Genomic DNA, 15516 nt, shown 5'->3' on the forward strand with positions numbered 1-15516 from the left:
TGTTCGTTTTTTTTAGGAATCCTTCATAATACCCAATACTAAGGTGCATTTGAGGGCACACTTTTCCCAGAGCGTAGTTCTCCTACTCCTTAAATTCAGCAGCAAATCTAATACAAATAATACATATCTAATATATAGCATCCTACGCCTATTCCAGGAACTTCATCTTCTCTGGGATTTGTTTCAAAAGCAGAAAGGCCTTTTGGCTCTCTCTTGGTTGTCTTCTAAGTCATTTCCCTACCCCCTCCGTCCTCATACTCCTCATACCCCTAACAAGTAATCACCAGCTTTAATATGGCCCTTCCATCAATACGTGGAAAATTACACAAATTTCTGGTGATATGTTTAGTGCATCGAGGAAACCCTCCGAATACCATTTTTTCCCCTTACAGGTGGAAACAATAGGAGATGCTTATATGGCGGTAGGGGGTGTACCATGTTCAAAGAGTGGTTAATTTTGCCTTGGAGATGAGAATTTCTGCAAAAGAAGCAACAAATACTGTTACTGGAGAGCCCAGCCAGGTAGAGAGCAACTGAGTATTTTGCTTAATATCACCTCACACAAAAAAGTAGAATTCTGTTTATTAGTCGGCTCAAGCGATTCCTGGCTATGTTACAGTAATTAAAATGAGTGATTTCTCTCAACTCTTCTCTTCTCCTGCATATGTTACTAAGTAATAGACAGTACTGTGTTTCCCCGAAAATAAGACCTAACCGTAAAAGAAGCCCTAACATGATTTTCCAGGACAACATCCCCTGAACATAAACCCTAATGCATCTTTTGCAGCAAAAATTAATAGAAGACCCGGTCTTATTTTCGGGGAAACACGGTAGTCAGAATATTATTGTTCCAAGTTCTCTCGAATTTCAGAAGAGGCTGTGGCGCTCAGGATTTTCACGTGATTCCCTGCAGGCTTCTTTGTCCATAAGTTAGGATTGAGCTGAGCACGTCGCCTCATTTACTTTGTAGGGTTCAGTCCATCTTGGAAGCCGGCTCATTTATAATTCCTGCTTTTTTGTTCAAGCATTTCAACAAGTGGTCAGGTTTACTAAATAGCCAACTTTTCCTGCTGAGGGAAATTGTGTATCCAACTTGCTGTCTGACAGGTTCAGAACTCAGGCTGAGGTGTGAAACTGCCTCCAGCCAGCAGGCTAGACACCATGGTGCCATAAGATATTCAGAATAGCTTTCCTTCCACCACGTGGCCATTAGGGAGACATCTGCTCTCCTTTCTGCAGGAAGCTACTCTTCCAAGTACGGAAGTTTGTTCACTCTATAAAAGTTGAACAATTTTGGAAATGAAAAGTAGGTGTCCCCTTCTGTCTGCTCAGCAGATCTTAATTGCTCTGATGGCTTAGAGCAGTGTCTCTGCCTTTTGAAATCGAATCGCTTCCTGTGCATGTCGGTCAGATCTTCAAAATGAACTAAATAGCCAACTAAAAATAAATAGAGCCAGTTATAAGATGGAAATGATTTTTCCCATTATAACCTGTATGCAGGGGATTCTAAAAATGTGCTCCACTCACCCACACCACAATAATTTAGAAGCTGAGAAATACTGTAGAACCTGATTATTGTGTCCACTGCAGTCTTCTGAGTAAAGGTTGGCTTTAGGTAATCGCAAGAACAACATGTCCACAATACTTTGCCTGTTGTATACACACAGATACATCTGCTGAGTAAAACCCCCAATGTAAGAATTGAAAAATCAGGATGGGAGGTAGTGAAGGCATAGAGATAAGAAGGTCAGGTAAGAGAGGTTTCAGTTTAAGGACTAATGGAGAAAAAAATAATTGAAAATGTACTGTTGTGTAAACAGAAAGTGTGTGTGTGTGTGTGCTTGTGTGAAAGAGGCATAGTAACAGAGATGTGAATAATACTACAACTATAAGAATGAAATTAAACAATGAATTCCTGGAAACTCTCATGGTAGATATCCTAAGAAGTAAACAGGAAAAGACGTTATCAATTCTAAGAATAGGGACATAGGAACATCGTCAAATATCCACCAGAAAGGGCATGTCATGTTTATTTAGGGAAGTAGGGGAAAGGACTGGAAATATTTTCTCTCTTAAGAGAATTGTGCTCCATTTCTACAATTTTAAAGTTAGTACTCTTTGAGATCTTCTATTATTCCATTCATATAACTTTTAATATACATTTACTGAGGAACTTGTATGCATACGACAGTACTACTAAGTGCTTTGAAGGATTCAGAGAAGTATACAACCGGCTTCTTTTCCTAGAGGAATTTATAATCTTATTTCAAGGAGAAAATCTAGCATGAAAAGACGAAAAAACAAGTAAATATGGTTAGGATATTGAAGGCTGCCAGAGACTTCTGTTCCCATACTAGCAGTTAAAAAAAAAAAAAAAAAAAATCAGAGCACAAAGAAATACAAATGAACTAAATTCCAGAAAGTGACAAACCTTTTCAAGGAGAAGGCACTCTAATTACATTTATCCCTTAGGAGAACAGCAGGAGAAGTAATCCATCAGGTGAGGTTAAGGAGAAACCAGTCTAAATTTTAGTGAACTTTTAATGGCCACATTGGAGCTGAAATGGAAAGTTAGAATCCCAAAGATCCTGTATTTGATAAGTCCTAGCCACAGAGGCTGTACCCATCTACCAATTCTTTCCCACAGGCCTTCACCAAGTTCATAGGGTTATTCAGCCAAAGACTAGGGATAAGAAAGGATTGTTGAGAGAGATTACAGTCCCTGAGGTACAGAGGACCTTCCACAAATACAAGGCAATGGCCTATGGAAGGTGTTAGAGTACAAAAACTAAGAGAAATCCCTCTGAGATACTCTTGGCTTTCACCAAATGTACTACAATGACCCTTTGAAGTCTGAGGGCAGAGATAAATCTCCCAAGGTACAGAGAGCCAAGGTACTGAAGAGTAAGGAGATTCCCCAAAATCTCATTGTTAGTCTCTAAAGCAGAAGAGATCTCCCATAATTCAAAAGCTAGTGGTGTGGATATAAAACATAAGGAGGTTCTCAGAGCCTTACTAGTGCCCTGATCCCAAGCCCTGCTGGAAAAAAAGTCCTGATCTACCCTTCATGATATTTGAAATCAGCTCTACATAAATATAGCAATATCTCTGGAAGAAGCTCAGACCCAACTCAAATGCAGATTGTTTCATTCAGTCTCCAATCTAGCAGTCTGACAGAAAGAGGGGTATGGATTTTATGAAGGGTAAATGTTATCTACTTCAATCTCTACTGTACTTTCACACAAGATATGAAACATACAATTATATAATTTAAAATATTAGATGCAACAAAAAAACCAAGAAAATGGTGGTGTGGGGTATAGCCAAGAGAGGAAATAGTCAATAGAAGCAGGTCCAGAGATGGCCTAGATGTGGGAATTATCAGACAGTGTCTTTAAAAATGACTGTGATAAATATTTTAAAGGATCTAATGGAAAAGGGGAACAAGTTTGAACAGATGGGAAATAACACACTCTATATCTCTGTCTATTCATCTATCTATCATCTGTTGCTCTTTCTGTCTGTCTGTCTGTGTGTCTATCTATTTATCTATATATCCCATGGAAATGAAAACCATGATATCAGAAATAAATTATTCATTTTCTGGGCTTAAACGAGACTAGACACAGTAGCGGGAAGGATCAGGGATTTTGAAGGCACAGCAATAGAAATTATCCAAACTGGAACACAAAGAAGAAAACAGGAAAAATTGAAGCAGAGCATTCTAGATCTGTAGGATAATATAAAATAGATTACTATATGTGGAACTGGAAGGCACAGCAATAGAAATTATCCAAACTGGAACACAAAGAAGAAAACAGGAAAAATTGAAGCAGAGCATTCTAGATCTGTAGGATAATATAAAATAGATTACTATATGTGGAACTGGAATCCTAGAAGGAGATAGAGTGAGAATGCTTCAGAAGAAATATTTGAAGAGACAGTGTTGGAAAATTTTCAACATTGATAAAGGATATCAACCCACAAATCTAAGAGCTTAGCAAATTAAAGCAAGATAAGTACAATATATACAATATATATTCAAATATATCAAAAGACCTATCCAGTACAATAAGGCAAGAAAAAGAATTATAATACATAAAGACTGGGAAAAAAAGAAGTAAAATTATCATTATTCACAGAGCAAATAATGGTGTACCTAATAAACCTTTAGCTATGGTAAACTACTAGATCTAATAAATGAGTTTATCAAAGTCACAGGATACAAGGACAATACACAAAATTAGTTGATGTTTTATATTCTTAGGGCAAAAAAATTGGAAAATGAAATAAAAACCTTTAAATCTAGTCTTAAATCTTACAAAATAATAAAGTGGGAGGATTTACTCTACCTAACTTTAAGATTTATTCTAATGCTACAGTAATAAAAACAGGGTAGAATTGGCAGAAGGATTGAAAAACAAATCATTAAAACTGTATTATGTGTTCAGCAGTATACAGTACATATATTTAAGACCAACTAATTTTATAAATAATTTTTCTCAATTACAGTTTACATACAATCTTATATTAGCTTCAGGTGTACAACATAGTTATTAGACATTTATATAACTTATGAAGTGATCACCTCGATAAGTCTAGTACCTATCTGACATCATACAGTTGTTACAATATTATTGACTATAGTTCCTATGCTATACTTTACATACCCATGACTATTTTGTAACTACCAATTTGTACCTCTCATCTCTTCACCTTTCCACCCATTCCCTCAACACCTTCCCATCTGGCAACCATCAAAATGTTCTCTGTATCTATGAGTTTGTTTCTGTTTTGTTTGTTCATTTATTGTTATTTTGATTCCACATATAAGTGAAATCATATGGTATTTGTCTTTCTCTGTCTGATTTATTTCACTCAGCATAATACCCTCTATTCCATCCATGTTGCAGATGGCAAGAGTTCATTCTTTTTAATGGCTGAATAATGTTCCATTGTATATATGTACCACTTCTTTATCCATTCCTCTGGTGATGGACACTTAGGTTGCTTCCATATTTTGCCTATTATAAATAATGCTGCAATGAACAAATAGATGCTTATGTCTTTTCAAATTAGTGTTTTGCTTTTCGTCAGATAGATACCCAGAGGTAGAATTGTTAAGTTCTTTGTCTCTTGGTATAGCTTTCGTTTTAAAGTCTATTTTATCTGGTATAAATATTGCTACTCCAGATTTTCTTTTTTTGTTCCTATTTTCATGAAATATCTTTTTTCCATCCCTTTATTTTCTGTGTGTGTCTTTCAATATGAAGTGAGTTTCTTGTAGGCAGCATAGATAAAGTCTTGTTTTCTGATCCATTCAATCACTGTATATCTTCTGATTGAAGCATTTAATCCATTTAAATTTAAAGTAATTGTTGATAGATATGTAGTTATTGTCATTTGATTATTCATATTTATATCTTTTTCTTAAAGAAGTCCCTTTAACATTTCTTGTAATACTGTTTTGGTGGTGATGAACTCCTTTAGCTATTTCTTGTCTGGGAAGCTCTTTGTCTGTCCTTTGATTCTAAACGATAGCTTTTCTGGATAGAGTAATCTTGATTGTAGTTCCTTACTTTTCATCACTTTAAATATTTCTTGCTAATCTCTTCTAGCTTGCAATATTTCTGTTGAGAAATCAGACTGCTAACTGCTTTTCTCTTGCTATTTTGAAGATTCTCTCTTTGTTTTTAACCTTTGGTATCTTAATTATGATGTGTCTTGGCATGAGCCTGTTTGGGTTCATCTTGTTTGGGACTCTCTGCACTTCCTGGGCTTGTATGTCTATGTCCTTCTCCAGGTTGGGGAAGTTTTCCATCATTATTTCTTCAAATAAGTTTTCAACTCCTTGCTCTTTCTCTTCTCTTTCTGGTAACCCTATAATGCAAATGTTGGTACATTTGATGCTGGCCCAGAGGCCCCTTAAACTATCCTCATTTTTTAAATTCTTTTTTCTTTTTGCTGTTCTGATTGGGTGTTTTCCACTACCTTATCTTCCAAATCACCGATTAGTTCTATGCTTCATTTAATCTACTGTTGATTCCCTCTAGTGTATTCTTTATTTCAGTTATTGTATTCTTCATTTCTGGCTGGTTCTCTTTTTATGTTTTCTGTCTCCTTGTTGAAGTTCTCACTGAGATAATTGAGCATCCTTATAACCAATGTTTTGAACTCTACATCTAGTAGATTGCTTGTGTCATTTTTGTTTAGTTCTTTTTCTGGAGCTTTGTTCTGTTTTTTTTCATTTGGGACATGTTTTTTTTGTCTCCCTATTTTGGCTACCTCCCCGTGTTTGTTTCTATGTAATAGGTAGGGCTGCTATGTCTCCTGGTCTTGGTAGAGTGGCCTTATGTAGTAGGTGTCCTTTGGGGCCCAGTGGCACAGTCTTCCTGGTCACCTGAGCCAGGTGTTGAAGATGTGTCCCTTGTGTAGATTGTGTGTGCCTTCCAGTTGCAGTTGAGCCTTGGTTGCTGTTTTCACATTAGAGGGACAGACTGATTCTCAGGCTGACTTGTCTTGAAGACTGGCCATGACAATAGTGAGGAGCTATTGTGCAAAAGCTGACCCTATGGAGTAGGATTCACTTTAGCAGGTCTCTGGTGCCTACTGAGTCTTCCCTTTGGATGTGTCATCTGTGTGGGTGGTTGGATGGTGCTCTGGTGTGGTCTGAAGCTGTCCATTGGGAGTGTTGGTTCTGAGGCCTCTTGGGGTGGGGGGGGGTGGGGCTCTATTGAAGGTCAAGATCAGCCACTGTCTATGCTCTGCCTGGGGCCAGTTGGTATGAGCTACAAAGTGATCTGCAGTTGGTTGCCACTTGTGATGGCTTGGAGGTGCCTGGGAGAGGTTAAGCTGTGAACTGAGGCCAGATGCCGCTAGTGCCGGGCTTGAGGCTGCTTAGCAAGAGGTGTGAAGCATGCTGAGGCCAGGTTTTGCTTGTTTGGGGTTTGTGAACCTTTGAGAGAGTTTTGGAAAATCTGCAGCATGAGCCAAGATAGGCTGTTTGTAAGGAAAAGCCAACTGGAAGTGGCTTGGGTGGGCTGTCAAGTTGGGTGGGCTGGAGAATCACCAAGACAGGGTGAATGGTCTTAGCCAGGTTGATGCCCAACCTGTCAATCTGTCCCTCTTATGTGAAAACAGCAACCAAGGCTCAACTGTAACTGGAAGGCACACACAATCTACACAAGGGACTCATCTACAACACCTGGCTCAGGTGACCAGGGAGACTGTGCCACTGGGCCCCAAAGGACACCTACTACATAAGGCCACTCTACCAAGACCAGGAGGCATAGCAGCCCTACCTAATACATACAAACAAACACGGGGAGGCACCAAAATAGAGAGACAAAAAAAAAAAAAACATATCCCTAATTAAAAAAAAAAAAGAACAAAGCTCCAGAAAAAGAACTAAACAAAATGGAGACAAGTAATCTACTAGATGTAGAGTTCAGATATGGTGCCCACCTGCACATGCAGGCTAGGTGGTGGGAAGGTTCAACAAAGAAACAATGGCTTCTGCCAGCACTTCTGTCTGGGAGAAAGCTGCCCCTCCAGCCCTCATCACGAAGCCAGACAACTCAGTTCCTCACTGTATGTATGTGCCTGGCACCTTTTGAGCTGCTTCCCCAGTACTGAAGCTCAGAGTAAGTGAATCCATCGGTGAGTAAATCTATGGGTGGGCCCTTCAAGAGGAATACCTGTGACTCCAGTTGCCCTCCAGCTCACTTAGCCACAATCCCCACTGGTTTTCACAGTCACGTGTTATGGTGACTTCTCTTCTCAACACTGAACCCAGGACTAGGGAGCCTGGTATGGGGCTCCTCAAGGGAGATTTCTGCAGCCAAGATATCTCTCCTCCTGCTTTTTAACTGCCACAGGTTGGTTTGGGACCTGCCTGATCTGCATCTCTGCTCCTCATACAAGTCTCAAAGTGGCTTCTTCTGTGTATCCTTTGTTATAGGACTTTTATTCAGCTAGACTTTAGGCAATTCTTAATGATAGTTGTTCTGTAGGGTCAGCTCAGCATTTGCCTACTCCACCATTTTGACTGGCAGCCTAAGGCCACATAACTTTTGACCAATGTAGGAAGGAATCTCATTTTGAGAAATGGTTTTGTTACAATTGAATTTCCTTATAGAAAGAAAAATGTACCTCAATCCTACCTTACTGCATATATAAAAATTAATTTAACATGTATCAAAGTCCTAACATAAATGTTTGAATTATAAAGCTTCTTAAAAGCAAATCTAGGAGAATAGCTTCCTTACTTTGGGGTAAGCAATGACTTCTTAAATATAACAGAAAAAGCATTAACAGTGGGGGAAAAAGAGATAAAATTCATTGTTATGAGTTAATTGTGTCCCCTCTGAAATTCACATGTTGATGCTTTAACCCCTAGTACCTCACAATGTGACTATATTTGGAGGTAGGGCCTTTAAAGTGTGTGATTAAGTTAAAATGAGGGGTTTTAATTCAACCTGAACAGTGTTTTTATAAAAAGAGGAAATTATATATACGAGGAGATACTAGGGAGGCACACACATAGGGAAAAGACCATATAAGAATACAGTGGGAAGATACAGTTTGCTAGGTGAAGCGAGAGCCTGCAGAAAAACCAAACCTGCTGACACCATGATCTTGGACTTCCAATCTCTAGAACTATGAGAAAGTAAATTTCTGTTGTTTAAGCCACTCAGTTTGTGGTATTTTGTTATGGTAGCCCTAGGAAACTAATACATTCTTCAAAATTGAAAATTTCTGCTTATTAAAGAAAATGCATATACAAACCCACAGAATGGGGAAAATATTTATAATACATATACATTACATATCCAAATATATATAGAACTCCTATATATTAACAATAAAAGATAAACAACTCAATTTTTTAAATGAGCAGAAATCTTGAACAAACTTTTCACAAAAGAAGATACATGAATGGACAATATGTACATGAAAATGTGCTTAACATCATTAGCTATCAGGGAAATGCAAATTAAAACCACAATGAAATATCATTTCACACTCACTAGAAGACCAAATGGTGGTGAGAATGTGGAGCAACTGGAAGTGTCACATTGCTGACAAAAATGTAAAATGGTTCAAAGATTTTGAGGAATTATTGAGCAAGGTATTTTTCATTTGTTTGTTTGTTTTGTAATAAGTATACATCTACCTTGTGACCCAGATGAAAATATATGTCCACAAAAAGAATGTTCATAACAGCTCTAAAATGGAAATAACCTAATGTTCATATTCATGAAGAAAAGACTGGATAAATAAATTGTCATATAGTCTTACAATAGAATAGTGTTCAGCAATAAAAGAATGAACAACAACGTGGGTAAATCTCAAAAACATTATGTTACATAAACAAAGCCTGATATAAAACAGGGTGTACTAAGTAATCCCATTTACGTAAAGTTCTAGACTAGGCAAGTTTAATCTCTGGTAAAAAGAAATAAAGTGGTTACCTGTGCAGAGAGGATGGCACTGAACTGGAAAGCGGCCCAAGATAATTTTATGAAGTAATGGAATTAGTCTATATTTTATTTCAGATGATGGCTATAAGGATTTATGCACTTGTCAAAACTCATGAGCTCAACACTTCAGGTCTGTCTTTTTTGTTTTATGTAAATTATATCTCAGTTTAAAAATAAAAGTAAGAGAGAACCTCTTTTCAGTGAGGTTCTCTCTGTACAGATCAGAGTGGGGATTCATACTAGACCTGTTTTAGCAGGTGTTGTAGGGGACAAGATGCCCCGATACTGCTTATTTGGTGACACAGTGAATACAGCTTCTAGGATGGAAAGTCATGGGCTTCCTGACAAAGTGCCCCTGAGCCCCACAGCCTACAGATAACCATTCATTCATTCATGCCTTCCTTTGACTCTTCTCCTTCCAGAATTTACAGAGGGCCTAGCAGCCATGGGATGGATGGGGTAGTGGAGGACACCCATGTTTTCTCTTCCACATCACACTAGCTTAGAGGAGACGTTGTGTCAGACAATAAACATTGTTGAGTCTCTACTACAAGATAGTTTTTGCTCTCAAGGGGCACATCGCTAGTGCGGGGATTGGCAAATTTTGTGCACAGGTCAAATTCAGTCTGCCGCTTATTTTTATAAATAAAGTTTTATTGGAACACAGCCAATATCTATGACTGCCTTCATGTTAAAATGGAAGAGCTAAGTAGTTGTGACAGACAGTATAGACTGCAAAGCCAAAAACATTTACTATCTGATCTTTTACACAAAAAAAGTTTGCTGACCCTCAGCCTAGTGGAAGAAGAAAGAAATATTCACAGATCATTATTTTAAAATTGTGATAAGTACAATGATAAAGATATTCATAAAACGATACTTTTGATTTCTTGAGAACTTATAAGAGGTCACACTCTGTCCTAAGTTTTTTTACATATGTTAATTCATTTACTGTTACAACAACTCTCTGAAGATATACTATTGTTATTGTTATCTATAGATGAGAAACATTAGGCACAAAAAGGTTAGTAAGGTGCTTCAGGTCATAAGTAAGCTAGGAAGGAAAAGAGTCAGATACAACCCAGGGAATCAGGCTTGGAGGAAATTACAGGGTGTGTTATGGGAGCCTGAGGCAAGGGTGCCCAACCCAGTAAAGAAATTCTTTGTGGAAGGGGAGATTCCTGAGCTGAATCTTGAGGAAGGATTCCCAGAGTAGGATTTAGCCAAAACTGTGGTATTGGGAGTGAAAAAACAAGCAGTACAAACACAGATGTAGAATAAGTGCAGAGAACTATAACAATTTAGCTTTCTGTGGTAGAAAATATGAAGCAGAAAGTGGGGAGAGCTATGGGTGCCTTATTAAAGAGCAAGGCTTTACCCTGAAAGTGAGGAAGAGCCCCTAAGGAATATGAGATCGGAGACAATGGCCAGGTCAGGGTCCTATTTGATACTGACCACTCCAGACTGACAGAGATTCAGGAAATGGGAAAGAGAAGACCTGTTAGGTGTTTGGTTTGAACCAGAACATGGGTGGTGGGGATTGGGGGTAAGTAGATCAGCTGGACTTGGTAATTTCTAGAAATGGAGAATGAGAAAGAGAGAGGACCTTTGATTATCTCCACCTTGGGTGACTAGGGCCTGAATTTTACTATCTGAAATAGAACAAAATGGACTTCAGGATATAGGGGCAGACAATGAGTGCTGAATTCAAAGGAATTGTGGAGAATCTAGGTAGAGGTACCATTAAATGGATGGATGAAATTTGTAATGGAGTTGTTGGCTGGCATCCAGACTTGGAGTAAGCAACATTTAGGTAGTAATTAAGCCATGAGAGTTGATAAGATCATCTAGAGAAGGATGCAGTGTGAGAAAAACAGTGGAAAGAACTAACATTTAAGTGACTGTTGGAGAAAGAGGAGCACATGTAAGAGGTGGGAGAAATAGAAAAGAACCCAGGGAAAGTCCAGGGTGAGAAGCACCCTTATGGATATTTTCAGGGAGCAGGAACTGAACAAAAATGTCAGATATACTAACAGGACTGAAAAATATTCACCAGACATTTGTGGAGACATTATCAGAAGTGGTTGTAGTGAAATGGTGGGGGTAGACACTGGATTATGGGTTGAAGGATAAATGGGATTAATGCAAGTGAGTTTTTTGTTTCTATTTAGGATGAAAGAGACCTTAGCATGCTAGTAGAGTGAGAAGAGGATGCAAATGGAGAGGGAGCTGAAGATGAGGGAAGAGGTGGCCATGGGGCCAGGGCCCAAGGAGGTAGGAAGGGAACATGGATTGGGTGCCCTTGAAAAAGATACCTTATCCTCTGAGGTTAGGGAAAAGGGTGAGTGTGGTCAGTGGGGTGAGAAGTTGCTGGATTTCACTATAATGGTTAAAATTTCATAGATGAAACAACAAGTGCTGGCGCCTATGTGGAGAAAAGGGAACGCTTGTCCACTGTTGGTGGGATTGCAGATTGGTGCAGCCACTATGGAAAACAGTATGGAGGTATCTCAAAAATCTGAAAATGGAACTACCCTATGATCCAGTAATCCCACTCCTAGGTATCTATCCGGAGAAATCCAAAACTCCAATTCAAAAATCTTTATGCACTCCTATGTTTATTGCAGCACTATACACAATAGCCAAGACATGGAAACAACCAAAATGCCCATCGGTAGATGACTGGATTAAGAAACTGTGGTACATTTATACAATGGAGTATTACGCAGCCATAAAGAAGAAAGAAATCTTACCATTTGCAACAACATGGATGGACCTAGAGAACATTATGTTAAGTGAAATAAGTCAGACAGAGAAAGATAAGTACCATATGATCTCACTTATTTGCGGAATCTAAAGAAAAGAATAAGTGAATGAACTAACCAGAAACAGTGTTGGAGACAAAGAGGAAAAACTGAGGATTGCTAGATGGGCGGGGGGGGGGGGGGGGGGGGGAAGGGATTGAAGGGCAGTCGGTGACCACAGGATGGCCACGGGGTTTGAAAATTAATCTGGGGAATGTAATTTAGCGGTTACCAGAGGGTAAAGGGGTTGGGGGTGGGAGATGAGGGTGAGGGGGATCAAATATACGGTGATGGAAGGAGAACTGACTCTGGGTGGTGAACACACAATGTAATTTATAGATGATGTGATATAGAATTGCACACCTGAAATCTATGTAATTTTAATAACAATTGTCACCCCAATAAATTTAAAAAAAAAAATTTCATAGATGAATCAGATCACAAAGAAGGAGGCACAGTCAGCTGCTTCACAGTGAGGCGAGCCAGTGCCAAATGGGGGGAAATGAGAGTGGTGAAGGTCTAAAACCTCCAGGAAGCCGGCCAAGAACAAGCGAAGGTTGCTGTGTGCTGAGACCTGGCTGAGGCAGCTGACCATGAATTTGAAACATTGCCGGTTGGCACTGTTCTGTGGTTTTTCTCTCAGCGTCCAGTAAATAAATAAACATTTTATAGTACTTCCATAGCTCTTTTCCTGGTCCCCTCTCGATCCTCTTCTTCGGTTCCTTAACAGCTGGAAACCATGCAGAAGCTTGGGAGTTAGGATGAGCATGATGACAGCCTTGGGGCATATAGGGTGCTTGGGGAAGAGGGAAAGAAGAGGGCTGATCTCCAAGGAGCCTCCTGTTTCAGAACCATGTGGGGCATGGCTTAGAGGTCTGAGGACTGCTGGTATGAGCAGGGCGTTGAAGAAAGGAGAGGTGGTGATGGAATCACAGGGTTTTGGTGGCTCCCCTGTGCTGTCCCTCTGCCTTTGGCACCCTGTTCAGAATGTCTGAGCTTCATGCCTCCCTCCTCTCCCCACCTGCCTCTTTGCACCCCTCAGCAGGCCCTGCAATCTCAGGTTCCCATCCTCCTCCATTGTGTGTCCTGCACCCCAACTTCTCCTCTCTCATTACCGTCCCTTTGCAGCCAACTCTCAAGTTACAGACCTGTGATCTTTGCTATCTGGTGCATTGTTTACCCCTCTGTGCAGAGCCCTGGAAAATTGAGTGTTTGAAAGAATTCAGAGGGGTGAAATCGAAGTGAAAGGGAAAGGGAAAACGACCACATACTTTCTGATCCAGAATTTGAATGCCTCAGAGGATAAGATCATGGGGAGGCCTTGAACTGTGCTGGATCACAAAGGTAAGCAAACAAGGGAAGCCTCGTCATGAGTGTTGAATGTATTTCCCACTGACAATGTCAGATGTGGTCCTTGGGTTGCAGGGTCAGTGTGGGCATCATCCATCTGCACAACAAGATGCCATCTTCCATTTGGTAACAGGTCCTGAGGATCAGTGCCGCCATTTTGCCCTGAACACTCTTCTCTTGCATCCTGGATATTATGATGTTCCTTGAGCTGGGCTGATGAACCCAGTCTAAGAACCTTATTTGCAAGGTTCTTCTCTGTCTTACAAAGGGGCTTTCTCCAACAGCTTCTCCTGCAGCCGGGGGCTAATTCCAGAGTCTCCCTCTGCTCCTCAGCCTCAGAGGCCTCAGAATAGACTTTGCAGAAACCTGGAACCTTCCATCTTCCTCATTTTCTGCTGCCTTCCAAAACCGGGAAGAAGGACAAAATCCATGACTACCCAGCTCAAGGGATGACAAGCGAGTGAGTTGAGGTCAAATCTCCCAGCACTAAGCTGGACCAGGAAACATCATGTGGCTCGTGGTGCTCAAAAAAAGCAGCAGCTACAATTCAACAAGGAGGTCTCCATCAGCTTCAAGGCAGATTCCATCCACCCCGTGCAGTCAGGGACCCTTAACAACACCCCTGCTTAAAGCTGGGAAATGCTGACCAGAAGGGGAAACCCAGTAGCAGGAAGCAGACCTTCCTGAACCTCAGAAGCAAACAGGGGAACAATATGGATTCATTCTGACAGGAGCTAATCTTTAGCTGCTCCAGGGGCCTGAAAAGAAAAATCTCCAATTCCAGAGGTTTCTCGTTTACATAGCTAATATATGCGAATGTCTCTTTGGGACACGAAATGTGGTTATTATTTTTAACATTGGGGCTATACCAATGAAGAGATGGGTATTTGAAGAAGCTTTTAAATTGTTTTCATAGTGCTTTCATTCAAATAACATCTAACCGTAGTGTCCCTGTGAGCTGTGATTGGTTTTGGCTACATTTTACTGATGGAGACACTGAGATAGAAAGATGTAAACTAGAAACTAAAAATAACTGGCTAACAAAAACCAGGAGCTACCCTCATTAGAGGTTTTGGTCTCTGAATTTCTAGGCTCTTTGCCCACCTACATGACTCCCTCTGTCTCACCATGTCCTTCCACAGTACAGAGTGTTGCTAGACAGGGATAAACAAACATTTTTCCCCTTAGTTTTTCTTTGTTATCAGAGAGAGACAAAATAAAGGGGTGAGGTGTGTATTTTGCCACCTGCTCATGGGAGAGAGGAAGATAGAGCTGGAGGTTTTAGCATGAGGACAGGGCAGAATCTTGCTTGGAAGGTGTGCCCAGTTCAAACCTGATACTACTAATTTCTCCTAGTCCCACTATAGGGTTCCCCAAACTTTCCAGTTGGAGAAACAGGATTCTAGAACACGGTCTGTGTCCATAGACTCTCACCCACTTTCAGTTCTAAGCTGGAAAAACAAAACAAAACAACCAAATAGAAAATGAGTAACGGTGCCTCAACTGAAGATCTCAGTGTGGACCCCAAGGAAGAAGAAGGAGAAGGTTTATACAAACCGATGGGGGTAGCCCCTCCCAAATCCTAAACAGTGTCTGTGCAAACCGGGAAAAGGCACCCCTTTGAGCATAGGTAGTCCCGAGGCATGGTTTACAATAGAGGAAAGTCACCTCTTTCTGTGGGCTGATGCCAGCCCCCAGCTGATCCCCAGGTATCCCTGAAGAGAAATGGCCGTGTGTGTGGAACCCAGCGGGGGGATCTCGGCATCCTTTCTTTGCATGCCTCTGTGCATTTCCCTCGTCCTTTTCCCCATCAGCCTAGGATTTCCTGCAGTGAGCCTCAGCTGTCAGGCTCTGGGGAAGGGGTTGCCTGCCTCTCCGGG

The 15516-nt window shown here is 40.3% G+C and overlaps 1 pseudogene; it reads left to right on the forward strand.

Annotated features, from left to right (window-relative positions):
- LOC117021561 (guanylate cyclase soluble subunit beta-2-like) overlaps positions 1-13611 on the forward strand; it is a 32205-nt pseudogene extending 18594 nt beyond the window's left edge.
- Positions 13612-15516: the final 1905 nt, after the last annotated feature.

Source organism: Rhinolophus ferrumequinum, chromosome 4 (assembly GCF_004115265.2).
Source record: "Rhinolophus ferrumequinum isolate MPI-CBG mRhiFer1 chromosome 4, mRhiFer1_v1.p, whole genome shotgun sequence".
NCBI classification, from domain to species: Eukaryota; Metazoa; Chordata; class Mammalia; order Chiroptera; family Rhinolophidae; genus Rhinolophus; species Rhinolophus ferrumequinum.